The 13,642-nt window shown below is 37.3% G+C and overlaps 1 long non-coding RNA gene across 5 annotated transcripts in view; it reads right to left on the bottom strand.

Moving 5' to 3' along the window:
- LOC126931246 (uncharacterized) overlaps positions 1–13,642 on the bottom strand; it is a 54,865-nt gene that overhangs the window by 33,962 nt on the left and 7,261 nt on the right. Inside the window, exon 4 of one of the 5 annotated variants that reach the window (XR_007717795.1) lies at positions 7,922–8,580. The exons of the other annotated variants lie outside the window; for them this stretch is intronic. This is a non-coding gene — a long non-coding RNA (uncharacterized LOC126931246). Of the gene's footprint in view, positions 1–7,921; positions 8,581–13,642 lie in introns of those variants that run through there. 5 annotated transcript variants of the gene reach the window in all.

Below are 13,642 nucleotides of genomic sequence, written 5' to 3'. Positions count from 1 at the left end.
ATTCTGTTTTGGAAATTTTTTTCTAAAGAAAGGTAAATCAATGATGTTCAACTATGCATTGTTTACAATACAAAACATGTAAATGCCTTAAAATCAACAAAAAATGATTGATTAAAGTACAGTACATGGAATGATATTTATATACTGTAGACCAATATTCATTGACATGGAAAGGTGTCCCTAATATATGGCTAAATGGAAAAGACAGTTATAAAACTGTATGTATAAAGTGATCCCATTTTTGTATTTTAAAAATGTATGCCAAGAGATAAAGAGCAAGATGACAGAATAGGAGATCCCAGCTTATGCCCACCCTCAACACCAAGAGAAATAATAATTTGGCAGTCATCCATGGACAAAAGTGCCTTTAGGAGAACTCTGAGATCCTAGCAGAAGGTTGCAAAGTATTGGTGGAACCCAAGACCAAGAGGGTTGTTTTGAGAAAACAGGCTCACACCCCAGTGGCAGACTCAGTGACCATGGTCCTGGCTGCAGACAAGCAGCAGCCCTGTATCCCTGTGGACTTGGCTCCAGCCCCACTTTTTCACAGTCCTGCCACTAGCCCCTTCCACCAAGGGACCATCAAGGGAGGAGCCACACTCATCTGTGCCCCTGGTAAAAGGCCAGCCAAGCACGGACCTAACTAGACTGTGAAGGAGCCCTGTAACCTAGCTCCAACTCTGCTGTACTGCAGTCCCAGAGCAGTCCTGCCCACTCAGCAACCCATCCAGAACCCAACAGGAGCTCACCCAAGAATCTAGCAGGAGCCACAACCATCTGTAACCCTGGTAGAGTCTTGCCATCTGTGGGTCCACCTGCAGACCAGAAGTGGCCTCCTGACCTGGCTCCAGCCCTGCTTGACCATGGTTACAGAGGCAGTCCCATCCAGTCAAGATTCACACCTGCCTACGTTCCCAGTATCAGGCTCACCAATGGCAGACCTCACTGCAGACTCAGCAGCAATGACATGACACAACTCCACCCTCGGTAAACCATGATCCCAGGAGACAGTCCCATCACTTCAAGGCCACAGCAGAAGGAGGTCTGCCTGTAAAGACTGGAAAAGGTGTTTACTCCTTCAAATTCACAGGCACCAACTCAAGGCTACACAGACCATGAAGAATCAAGCAAACATGATACCAGCAAAGCAAACTAATAAGCTCTAGTAACTGACCCTAAAGAAATGGAGACTTATTAACTGTTTGACAAAGAATTCAAAATAATTTTCTTAAAGAAGCTCAATGAGCTACAAAATAACATAAACAACTAAATGAATTGGGAAAACAATATATGAAAAAAAATAAGAAGCGCAACAAAGAAAATAGAAACTATATACAAGAACCTAATAGAAATCCTGGAGCAAAAAGAATGAAAGTTCAATAAAAAGTTTAACAACAGATTTAGTAATGTAGAAGAAAAAGTCCATGAACTCAAAGACTAATTTGAACATATCTAGTTAGAGAAACAAAACGAAAAAAAATGAAAAAAGTGTAGAACTAATAGCGGACACCATCAAGTGAACCAATATATACATTATGGCCTTATCAGAAGGAGAAGAGAAAGACAAAGAGAGAGAAAGCCTATTTAAAGAAATAATGGCTAAAAACTTCCCAAACCTAGAGAGTGGAATGAACATCCTGATTCATGAAGTCCAAAGATCCCCAAATGGATTGAAGCCAATGAGGTCTACAATGAGACATTATAACTAAATTGTCAAAGGCCAAAGACAAAAACGAAAAAGAATTCTTAAAGCAGCAAGAGAAAAGTGACTAGTCAAACAGAAAAGAACCCAAATAAGACTTCTCAGTAGAAACATTACAGATCAGCAAAGTTCTCAGCAGAAGCATTACAGATCGGGAAAGAGTGGGATTATATGTTAAAAGTGCTGAAACAAACAAACAAACAAACAAAAACCCTGACAACCAAGAAGATTTTATCTGCCAAAATTGTTTTTTAATAATGAAAGAAAGATAAAGACTTTCCCAGACAAATAAAAACTAAGGGAATTTGTCACCACTAGACCTGCCTTACAGAAAGTGCTAAGGGAAGTTCTTCAAATTGAAATAAAAAGACATTAAACAACAGCATGAAAGCATATGAAAGTATAAATCTCACTATAAAGGTAAACATAACACAAACATACAATATTATAATACCGTAACTGTGGCAATAAAATTACTGTTAACACTTATATGTAAATTAGAATACAAAACTAGTCAGAATAACTATAACCACAGAAATTTGCAATGAAAACACAATATAGAAAGAGGCAAAATCTGACATCAGTTACATAGAGTGTGTGAAGGGGAAATAAAATATGCAGTATGTATGTATGTGATTGAAGTTAAGTGGTTATCAGCCTAAAACATATTTCTATAACTAGAAAAGGTTTAATGTAAACTCCATAGTAACCATGAAAAAACCTACAGCAGATAAATAAAAAGGAGAAAAGAATCAAAGCATACCACCACAAAAACGTTACCAAACCACAAGAGAAGAAAGACAACAGGAGAAGAGAGGAACAAGGTAACTACAAAACAGGCAGAAAACAATTAACAAAATGGTAAGAGTAAATTCTTACCTATCAAAAATTACTTTAAAGGCCAATGGGCTAAACTCCCCAAACAAATGACATGGAGTGGTTAGATGAATTTAAAAACAAAAATAAAAACAATACCTAACTATATGATGTCTGCAAAAGATTCACTTTAGATTTAAGGACACACGGGCTGAAGGTGAAGGGATGCAGAAGGATATCTCATGCAAATAGTAACCAAAAGAAAACAGGAATTGTCATACCAGCATCACCGTGCTACCAAAACCAGGATGACCATGATATCAGACAAAGACTCCAAGAAGAGAAAACAATAGGTCAATATCCCCAATGAACACAGATGCAAAAATCCTCAATAAAATACTAGCAAACCAAATTCCACAGCAATTGAAAGGATTATACACCATGATCAAGTGGGATTTCTCCCTGAGATGCAAGGATGGTTCAGATGTTTGGTTTGCAAATAACAATCAGTATGGTACACCACATTAGCAGAAGGAAACATAAAAACCACATGATCATCTTAATAAATATAGAAAAAGCATGTGACAAATTTCAACGTCCATTCATAATAAAAAATAAACTCTCAATAAAATAGGTATAGAAGGTACTTATCTCAACACAATAAAGATCATATATGAAAAGCCCACAGCAAACATCATAATCAATGGGGAAAAACTGGAAGTTTTCCCTCTAAGATCCAGTACAAGGAAAGAATGCCCATTCTTACTAATTTTAGTCAACATATACTAGTCATAGCCAGGGCAATTAGACAAAAGAAAAAAAAAAGAAAAGGAAGAAAGAAAGGCAGAGAAAGGAAGGGAGAAAGAAAAAGAAAATACATACAAATAAGAAAGGCAGATGAAAAATTATCACTGTTTGCAGATGACAGTATCATATATGTAGAAAATGTTAAAGCCTAACCAAAAAACTGTTAGAACAAATTTAAATAAGTTGTGGGATATAAAATTAACATACAAAAATTACTGGCATTTTTATACACAAATAATGAACTATCTAAAAGGAAATTAAGAAAATAATTCCATTTTCACTAACAATAATAAAATATTTGCAAACTAAATATCTGATAAGGGTACAATAACCAAAATATATAAGGAACTCAGCTGGACACAGTGGCTCAGACCTGTAATCCTAGGACTTTGAAAGGCTGAGGTGGGAAGATCACTTGAGCCCAGGAGTTTGAGACAAATCTGGACAACAAAGTGAGACCCTGTCTCTATTTAAATTTTTTTAATTAAAAAAAAAAAATTGTTAAAAGCAAAATACATAAGGAACTAAAAAAACTCAATATCGAAAAAACAAGTACTGTGATTGAAAAATGAACTAAGACCTGAATACACATTTCTCAAAAGAAGATACACATACGTCCAACAAGCATATGAAAAAATGTTCAACATCACCAATCATCAGAGAAATGCAAATCAAAACCACAGTGAGATAACACCACATACCTGTTAGGGCAGCTACTATAAAAAAGACAAAAGATAACAAGTGTTGATGAGGATGTGGAGAAAAGGGAACCTTTGTACACAGTTGATGAGAATAGAAATTGGTACAGCCATTATGGAAAATAGAATGGAGGGTCCTCAAAAATTTAAAAATATGACTACTGTATGATCCCACAGTCTTACTTCTGGGTATACATTCTGTCTTAATCCATTTGAATAAGAAAATACCACAGGCTGAGTGTTTTATTAACAGTAGAAATTTATTTCTCATAGTTCTGGAAGCTGGGAAATCTAAGATCAAGACACTGGCAAGATTGGTGTTTGGTGAGTATTGATCTCTGCTTCCAGGATGGCGCCTTGTTGCTACATCCTCCAGCAAGGAGGTTTGCTGTGCCCTCAAATAGCAGAAGGGACAGAGGGGCAAGAGAGTACTCCAACCCTTTTGTAAGGGTGCCAATCCCATTCACTAGGTCAAAGCCCTCATGAATTAATCACCTCCCAAAGGTCACACTTCTTAATACCACAATAATGGGGATTACATTTCAACACATGAATTTTGGGGGACATTTCAAACCACAGCATATCCAAAATAAAAAAAGATCAGCAACTCAAAGAGATATTTGCACTTGTATACTCCTTGTAGCATTATTCTCAATACCTAAGATGGAAACAACCTAAGTGTCTAAACAAAGATGAATGAATAAGGAAAATGTGAACTGTATAGAATGGAATATTACTAAGCCTTAGAAAGGAAGGAAATCCTCTCATTTGGGACAACATGGATGAACATGGAGAACATTATGCTGAATGACATAAGCTAACACAGAAAGACAAATACTGCATGATCTTACTTATATGTGGAATCTAAAATAGTGAAACTTACAGAAGCAGAGAGTAGAACAGTGGTTGCCACAGTATGGAAGGTGAGGAAAATAGAGAGACACTGGTCAAAGAATACAAAGTTTCAGTTATACAAGATGAATAAATTCTGAAGATCTAATGTACAGCATGGTAACTACAGTTAACAAATCCATATTGTTTGCCTGAAATGTACTGAGAGGGTAGTGCTCTCACCACACACAAAAAAAGGTAACTACGTGAGGTGATGGTTATGTTAACTAATTTGATTGCGATGGTATTTTCACAATGAATACATATAACAAAACAACAAATTATAAGCCTTCAATATGTACAATTTCTATTTGTCAACTATATCCAAGATGAAAAATTAAAAAAATTAACTGCATGCATTTACAAGTGTTTTCAAAGAAAAAAATATAGAAGATACTCTGTGTACCAAAAAATTAGTAAATTTCCAGGTAATGATATTACAAGTGACATTATCTTCTTCTTTATATTTTTTATTTCCTGATAATTTTTCAAAGATAATGAATTAGCTTTCTAATTTTTAAAAAAAGTATTAAAAAGTACTCAGTTGGATATTTGCAGGAGCTTAATTTATGATTCTTGCTCAAAGAAATGGTTGCAATTGACATGTATGCAGCACATTTGGAAATAATTATGTTTGATAGGGTCCCACTTGCAAACTATAGTATCAGTCAATCACAAGCATTTGTTGAGCATGCACAATGTGAAAAATATGATGCTTCACAATATAGAAGGACAGAAAAAATTTGAGTCTGCCTTAAAGGATATTAGAACTAGCTGGAGAATGAAAACAAATCCACACAATTCATTCTTACAAGTAACTAGTTAGGAATACAAGAATTTGCTAATTTATAGCCAGGTGTGGTGGTGCACGCCTGTAGTCCCAGCTACTTGGTAGGGGAGGGAGTGAGTTGGGAGGATAACTTGAGTTCAGGAGACTGAGGTTACAGTCAGCAGAGATTGTGCCACTGCACTCCAGCCTGGGCAACAGAGTGAGACCCTCCCCCACCCCCCTACAATAAAGAACTCCCTAATTTATGCCCATGGACAGAAGGAAGTTTGTCTTTTAGCTACTTATTGAAACAGTTTCATGCTTGTTAGTATAGGGTGATGTCAATGCTGATCTCTAATACTTTTTGTATCATTTAAAACTCTAATTTTAAAGGAGTTAGTGTCTTAGGAGCTGTTGGACTCTATTGCATTAAAAGCTAGGGCATCTTATATTTATGTTCGGGCATCTTATATTTATGTTATGTTTCTTCTAAAACAATGAAAGAAAGTTAACAATTCAGCCGGACGCAGTGGCTCATGCCTGTAATCCCAGCACTTTGGGAGGCCAAGGCAGGCGGATCACTTAAGGTCAGGAGTTCAAGACCAGCCCCGCCAACGTGGCAAAACCCCATCTCTACTTAAAAAAAAAAAAATACAAAAATTAGTCTGGCATGGTGGTGGGCACCTGTACTCCCAGCTGCTTGGGAGGCTGAGGCAGGAGAATTGCTTGAACCCAGGAGGCAGAGGTTGCAGTGAGCTGAGATTGCGCCATTACACTCCAATCTGGGACATAGAACAAGACTCTGCCTCAAAAAAAAAAAAAAGAAGTTAACAATTCAACTTTATTTTTATTTAATATAATTAACTTTTCATTAAAATTCCCTGAAATGTGATTGTCCTCATATCCGAATTTTCTACGTCTAGAGCTTATATTTTAAGCATCTTTAAAAATATTTTATGAAAATATTTACAAAGAATGCTTCTGACTTCTGAAATATCTGAATAAACTTTTATATTTTCTTCATAATTCATTACAATGAATATCCACTTTGAGACTAATCTGTAATATGCAAAGATATGCTCTGGACTATTGAAGTGTAGAAAAGTGTTTTGTTTGAGCCCAACCTATACTTCTTTTATATTTTGAATTTATGACCAACAATTAAACCGAGGAGAATCAGAGACTGGATCAAGCAAAACACATTTGTAAGCCAAATTCAGCTATGGATAGCCACTTTGCAATTTCTCCTATAAACTTAGTAGGCCTGAACCTGTAAAGGCCACCTAGAACTGGGATCAGAGTTGATAACAGCCCAAGACAGAAGTTAGGGGGGAAAAGCAGGCATCCTTCAGAAGAGAAGAGTAAAAAAAAACCGCAAATAGTAAGAATGATAAGAGATTATGGAGAAATATAAAAAGAAAGGGAGACGTCTAAAAAAAGGCAGAGGGAAGGAGAGAGGAAAAGAAGGGAAGAAAGAAGGAAAGGCAAAAAAGAGGGAAGAGGAGACAAGGGGATGAGGGATGAAGAGAGGGGAAGGAAAGTTGGAATGCTGCAGAGAGGAAGGAGGACGGAGGGAAGGAGGAAAGGAGGGATAAATAGAGAACAAGAAAAGAGGAGTAGAGAAAATTAAAGCAGGGAGGAGAGGAACAGACATGGAGAGAATGAGAGACAGAAAGAGAGAAGAGATGCAAGGAGAAGGAGGTAGAGAAACAAGCATGGAAACAGAAGAGAGAAAATAATGAGAGGGAAAACGGGAGCAAAGGAGGGAGGAAGAAGTAAGGAAGTACCACCTGACAACTTTCCAATTTCCAAGAACTCAGCTTTTTCTCTTCCGCGAGGTTTTATCCTTGCAATATATCCTGTTTTTTTTTTTTTTTTTTTTTTTTTTTTTTTTTTTTTTTTTTTTTGAGACGGAGTCTCGCTCTGTCGCCCAGGCTGGAGTGCAGTGGCTGGATCTCAGCTCACTGCAAGCTCCGCTTCCCGGTTTTACACCATTCTCCTGCCTCAGGCTCCCGAGTAGCTGGGACTATATCCTGTTTTTACTTAAACTACTCTGATTAGGTTTCAGTTCCTTGAAATAAACAGGCTCTGACCAAAAAAACAAACAAAACAAACAAAAAAAAAACTATCACTTCTTCAGCCTTCAGCATCTTGTTTGTATTAGAAGTTAGAATCAATGTGTTGTCTACATATTTCAATATCTTCACTTTATTAATTAATATCATTGAGCTTAAAATTCCAGCAAATGGTATTCTGTGTCAGTGTAGCTGGTCCTAGAGTATATGAGTTTGAATATATTTCAGAAAAATAAAATATTAGTGTATTTATTGTCTATTGCAATATAACAAAAATATTCCCCAAACTTAGCAGCTTAAAACAACAATGAGCATTTATTATTTCACAGTGTCTATGGGTCACGAATCTGAGGGTGGCATGGCTCTAGGTCTATCATAGGTCGCATTTAATACATCAATCTGCTGGCAGCGGTGGCTCACGCCTGTAATCCCAGCACTTTGGGAGGCAGAGGCGGAAAGACCACCGGAGGTCAGGAGCTCGAGACCAGCCTAACATGGTGAAGCCCCGTCTCTACTAAAAAAATACAAAAATTAGCCAATCCCAGCTGCTTGGGAGGCTGAGGCAGGAGAATCGCTTGAACCTGGGAGGCGGAGGTTGCAGTGAGCCGAGATCCTGCTACGGCACTCCCGCCTGGGTACAGAGTGAGACTCCGTCTCAAAAAAAGACATCAGTCACGAGACGGCTTTACTCAGGCTTGAGGATGCCCTTCTAAGATGGCTTCCTCACAGGGAACAGTTCCTTGCTCTGTGGACATCTCCATAGGGCTGCTTGAGTATCCTTTCAGCAAGGCAATTGGCTTCCTCCGCAATGAGTATGTTACCCTGAGAGAGCAAAGCAGAAACTTTTAATAATGCTTTTATGGCCTAGGATGAGAAGTCACACTGCCATTTCCTCAATATCCTGTTCCTTACATATATCAGCCCCTTTCACTGTGGAAGTGATCTACACAGGGGTGTGAACACCCCGAGGCAAGATGCACTGTGGGCCATCCTGGAGGCTGGCCATCAACCACACTTAATTAACCAATTTAGTACTGTTAACTTATATTTAAATGTAAACTTCTGAAAAACCAATGATTAGCGTGTGAATGGCTTTTGAGAAGCTATTTTCATTCAAAGTTTTGAAGATGAAAGTAGATAAGCTAAAATGGATTTATATAGGTCACATCAGTAATATTTACTGTATTAACAGAAAAATTTTCATCTGAATATGAATGTGATATTTGAATATGGCATAGGAGTTTTTCCTGGCTGTGACTGACAGTCTTAGGTTCTCTCTCTCTTTTTAGTGAAATATAATTTACCCACAGTAAGCTTCAGCTTTTTTCATGTATAGTTCTGTGAGCTTTGACAAATGTATACTCTCATATAAACATCACCATGATCAATATCTAAAACAGCTTCACAGTGCCAAAATTAGTTCTTTCCTTTTTTCTTCTTATATTTGTCTTACTTTCAGAATTAAGTCAATAGCATACCAGAAACCTTTACAATTGAGAAAAACACACTATGTCAACTTTTACCTCTAGAGATGAAGTAAACAGGGTTGACCTGTAATAGGAATCTGGAGATAAAGGGAACCAGACAGAGTGTCACAGTAAAAAACACAAGAATGCTATAAAAGTATAAGAACAATGTCACTGAAACAGGTTTTCAAGCTTTCACTTCAGATCTCAACTAATCTGATGCCATATAAACATTTCCTATTCCTGGGAGATTAGAATATTGCAGTGATTTTTATGAAAATGAACAGAGAAACAGCTTTCTTATCTACTCTAAAATTTGTCTTTAACCTATTCTAAAGAAAAGTGAAAATTAATTACTTTCTCAGACAGAAAGATCTTGGCTGTTTGCCTACTTGGATGTAATTAAAAATAAAGTCATTCTCATTTATAATTTCAACTTGTTCATGTCTTACAAATCTATATGCATGTGGCAAATCTAACCCTTATTCCTCTCAGTATGTTTTTCATATCTTCTTTTACCACCATAGGTATGAATGAAACATATACAAGCTTCTTTATTTTTATATGTCTATTATGTACATTATATGTATATATTATATGTATATTATGTAGTTACTGGAGTAACTATATAATAGGGTATAAAAGATATGAAAAGAATGTCATATAGAATTTTATCTATAATAATAAAAATAAGACATGGATAAAACTCAAAAGGATGAATTTGAAAATAATGAAAAATGAAAGCAAGTAAAATAATTAATTTACATATAGTATATTATAGAATATATATACACATATATTGTGTGTGTACACATGTGTGTATGAGAAATGAGATTATGAGTCAGAGAGGTAAAGATATATACAGTAGGTGTAATAATATTGAGGATTTAAATAAAAGTCATATAGTTTGGCAAAACTAGAAATATCTAAAGTTCAACAGGTAGAAGAAAACACTGTCACTCAATTAGTGACTGAAAACCAAATGAAAAAATTAAAAATGGAAAGTAAAATTGAAAAAGATAAACTAGGATAATGTGGAGAATCATTTCGAAAAATGGAAAGCTGGCCGGGCGCGGTGGCTCACGCCTGTAATTCCAGCACTTTAGGAGGCCAAGGCGGGCAGATCACGAGGTCAGGAGTTTGAGACCAGCCTGACCAACATGGTGAAACCCCATCTCTACTAAGAATACAAAATTACAGGTGCATGCCTGTAATCCCGGGAGGCCGAGGCAGGAGAATCGCTTGAACCCGGGAGGCGGAGATTGCGGTGAGCCAAGATCGCGCCATTGCACTCCAGCCTGGGCAACAAGAGCAAAACTCCGTCTCAAAAAAAAAAAAAAAAAAAAAAAAAAAAAAAAGAAAGAAAGAAAGAAAAAAGAAAAATGGAAAGCTGATACAGTATGAGAAATAATGTGTTCAGGTTAAGAAATGCAATGACTACCATGTACCTATCAAGACAAAGCAGCTTAGAGAAGTTTTATTAATTGCGCCTACTCTCTCAGACTCTATCGCTACGTGATACTGACTTACCCCAGCATTCTTAACAAAACAAACACACAAGCAACAAAATGATGAGCGAGCCTAATTTAGCATGGCTCATTTCTCAGAAAACCTTTAGTTGTTCCTAGTGATCGTTAAGTTCTTAAAATTTCCATTCATTTTGCATTTAATTACCTTTCCTGGAGTTTTACTTAGAAATGATGTATAATTGACTAATTTATAGTTACTAGGCATATGTGAAAATAGATCTAGTAAGGTAATCATTATGAAAGCAAATTTGTTCAATTAATACAGAAGTCTTTTATTAGTGTGATAAGTGAGAATTTTTAGCACCTTGTTCTCTATCATTCACTTGGAAATTATTTTATATTCCTTCCAGTTTTTACATGCCACATACAATCAATAATTAAGCTTTATTGATTCCTGGCCCCTCTTCTCCATCTGTACTGTCACTGCTCTGAGGCCATCTTCAGCTGTCACCTCAGTACTGCATGAGTCTTGTCTCCTCTGAGCTATACAGTGGTTTAGGAGGATAAATGGTGTCTGGGGCAAAGTGATGTTTGTTCTCCCTCTGTAAACACATGCACTGTTACTCTAGAATTTGCATTCATTTCTTTAGGGCACTCTTCCCTATGCCCCAGCACCTGTCCTCTATTTTTCTTCCAGAATGATCTTTCTGACCCAAATATCTGGTATTACTCTCTTGCTTCAATAATTTCTCATCATCTGAAGCAGAAGTAGCAACTGCCAAAGCTCTCAGGGGCCAGACAGGTAGCACCAAGTGACAACTGAACAAAGCAGATTAGATGGGGACTATTGCAGAGTGGTGACATTAGAGCCTGTCAAATGTGAGAAAATGTGGCCAGAACTTCCAGGTCTTCAAAAGAGACTGGAAATCCAGATTTTATGTGAAATCGTTTAGCTTTTAAATGTCAACAAATAATTCATCAAGTTTTAAAGCACGGCATAAGCCAAACAAGCCACTTGTGTAGTCTGTGAACAATCAACTTGTGAACTCTGACCTGATAGGATAAGATCCAGATTCCTTAGAATGGCATAAAAGATTCTTCATGATCTATTTTCTGCCTACCTTACCAACCATATCTCTTGCCCATTCTTCCTGCCCCCCCCCCAAAAAAAAGTATACTTCATCAATTCTGAGTTACTCTCCACTTTCAGAAAAAAAGTGTAGCATTATTTTCCTTTGTGCTTTTGCTTCTATTCCTGCACATAGAGTGTCCTCCCTAACTCACATTGCATCACTTCCAAATACCTCATTCAATTCTCCCTTGATTAGTCACCTAGCTTAAGTGTCACCTCCTCCTGGAAGCCATCTGTTTCCCTACCACTCCCCTCCCTTGCCATTTGGAATCCATGTCTCTTGGATAGGTTCCTAAAGCATTAAGTAGATCCTAGTCATTAATTGAAATAAAGCCTATAAGAGAAGGAAGTGTATGTGAGGGGATATTAAGTTCCATTTCATGTGTGTTAGGCTTGAAGATTTCATGTCAGTAGGCAGTTGTGTAAATAGGTATGGGCCTTAGGTGCAATATTTTGCCTTGAGGTGGGGATCTGAGAAAAATTAAATAGAAAAGAGAGCTAAAGATGAAACCTGTGAAATAAGATGTAGGCAAAGAAAAAGGGGGCTTATAATAGGAGTCTGAAAAGCAATTAGAGAGTTAGGAAAACCCAGAAGAAAGTAGTATCATGGAAGACAAGGGAAAATTTCCAGAGGGAGGAAATATTCACCATGGTCAAATAATGTAAAGCACCCTTTGGATTCAGCAAAGACATCAGTGCTAATCCTGATAAAACTAGTTTAAAGGAAGGTGGTTGTTGAACCAAACTTGAGTGGACTGAGGAATGAACAGAAAACATGGATATATGTAGAAAGCTGAAACTGGATCCCTTCCTTACAACTTATACAAAAATCAATTCAAGATGGAGTAAAGACTTAAATGTTAGACCTAAAACCATAAAAACCCTAGAAGAAAACCTAGGCAATACCATGCAGGACACAGGCATGGGCAAGGACTTCAGGACTAAAATAGCCAAAGCAATGGCAACAGAAGCAAAAATAGACAAATGGGATCTAATTAAACTAAAGAGCTTCTGCTCAGCAAAAGAAACTGCCATCAGAATGAACAGGCAACCTGCAGAACGGGAGAAAATTTTTGCAATCTACCCATCTGACAAAGGACTAATATCCAGAATCTACAAAAACTTAAACAAATTTACAAGAAAAAAACCAAACAACCCCATCGAAAAGTGGGCAAAAGATATGAACAGACACTTCTCAAAAGAAGACATTCATGCAGCCGAGAGACACATGAAAAAATGCTCACCAACACTGGTCATCAGAGAAATGCAAATCAAAACCACAATGAGATACCATCTCACGCCAGTTAGAATGGCAATCATTAAAAGGTCAGGAAACAGGCCAGGCACAGTGGCTCACGCCTGTAATCCCAGCACTTTGGGAGGCCGAGGCGGGGGAATCACGAGGTCAGGAAATCAAGACCATCCTGGTTAACACGGTGAAACCCCGTCTCTACTAAAAATACCAAAAAAAAAAAAAAAAAATTAGCCGGGTGTGGTGGCGGGTGCCTGTAGTCCCAGCTACTCAGGAGGCTGAGGCAGGAGAATGGCATGAACCTAGTAGGTGGAGTTTGCAGTGAGCAGAGATGGTGCCACTGTACCCCAGCCTGGGTGACAGAGCAAGAATCCATCTCAAAAAAAAAAAAAAAAAAAAAAAGAAAGTCAGGAAACAACAGATGCTGGAGAGGATGTGGAGAAATAGGAACACTTTTACACGGTTGGTGGGAGTGTAAATTAGTTCAACTATTGTGGAAGACAGTGTGGTGATTCCTCAAGGATTTACAACTAGAAATACCATTTAACCCAGAGATCTCATTACT

This window comes from Macaca thibetana, chromosome 11, assembly GCF_024542745.1.
Source record: "Macaca thibetana thibetana isolate TM-01 chromosome 11, ASM2454274v1, whole genome shotgun sequence".
In the NCBI taxonomy this organism is placed as follows: Eukaryota; Metazoa; Chordata; class Mammalia; order Primates; family Cercopithecidae; genus Macaca; species Macaca thibetana.
Note: the sequence above shows the minus strand (reverse complement) of the source record. Positions and strands in the feature narration are given on the sequence as shown.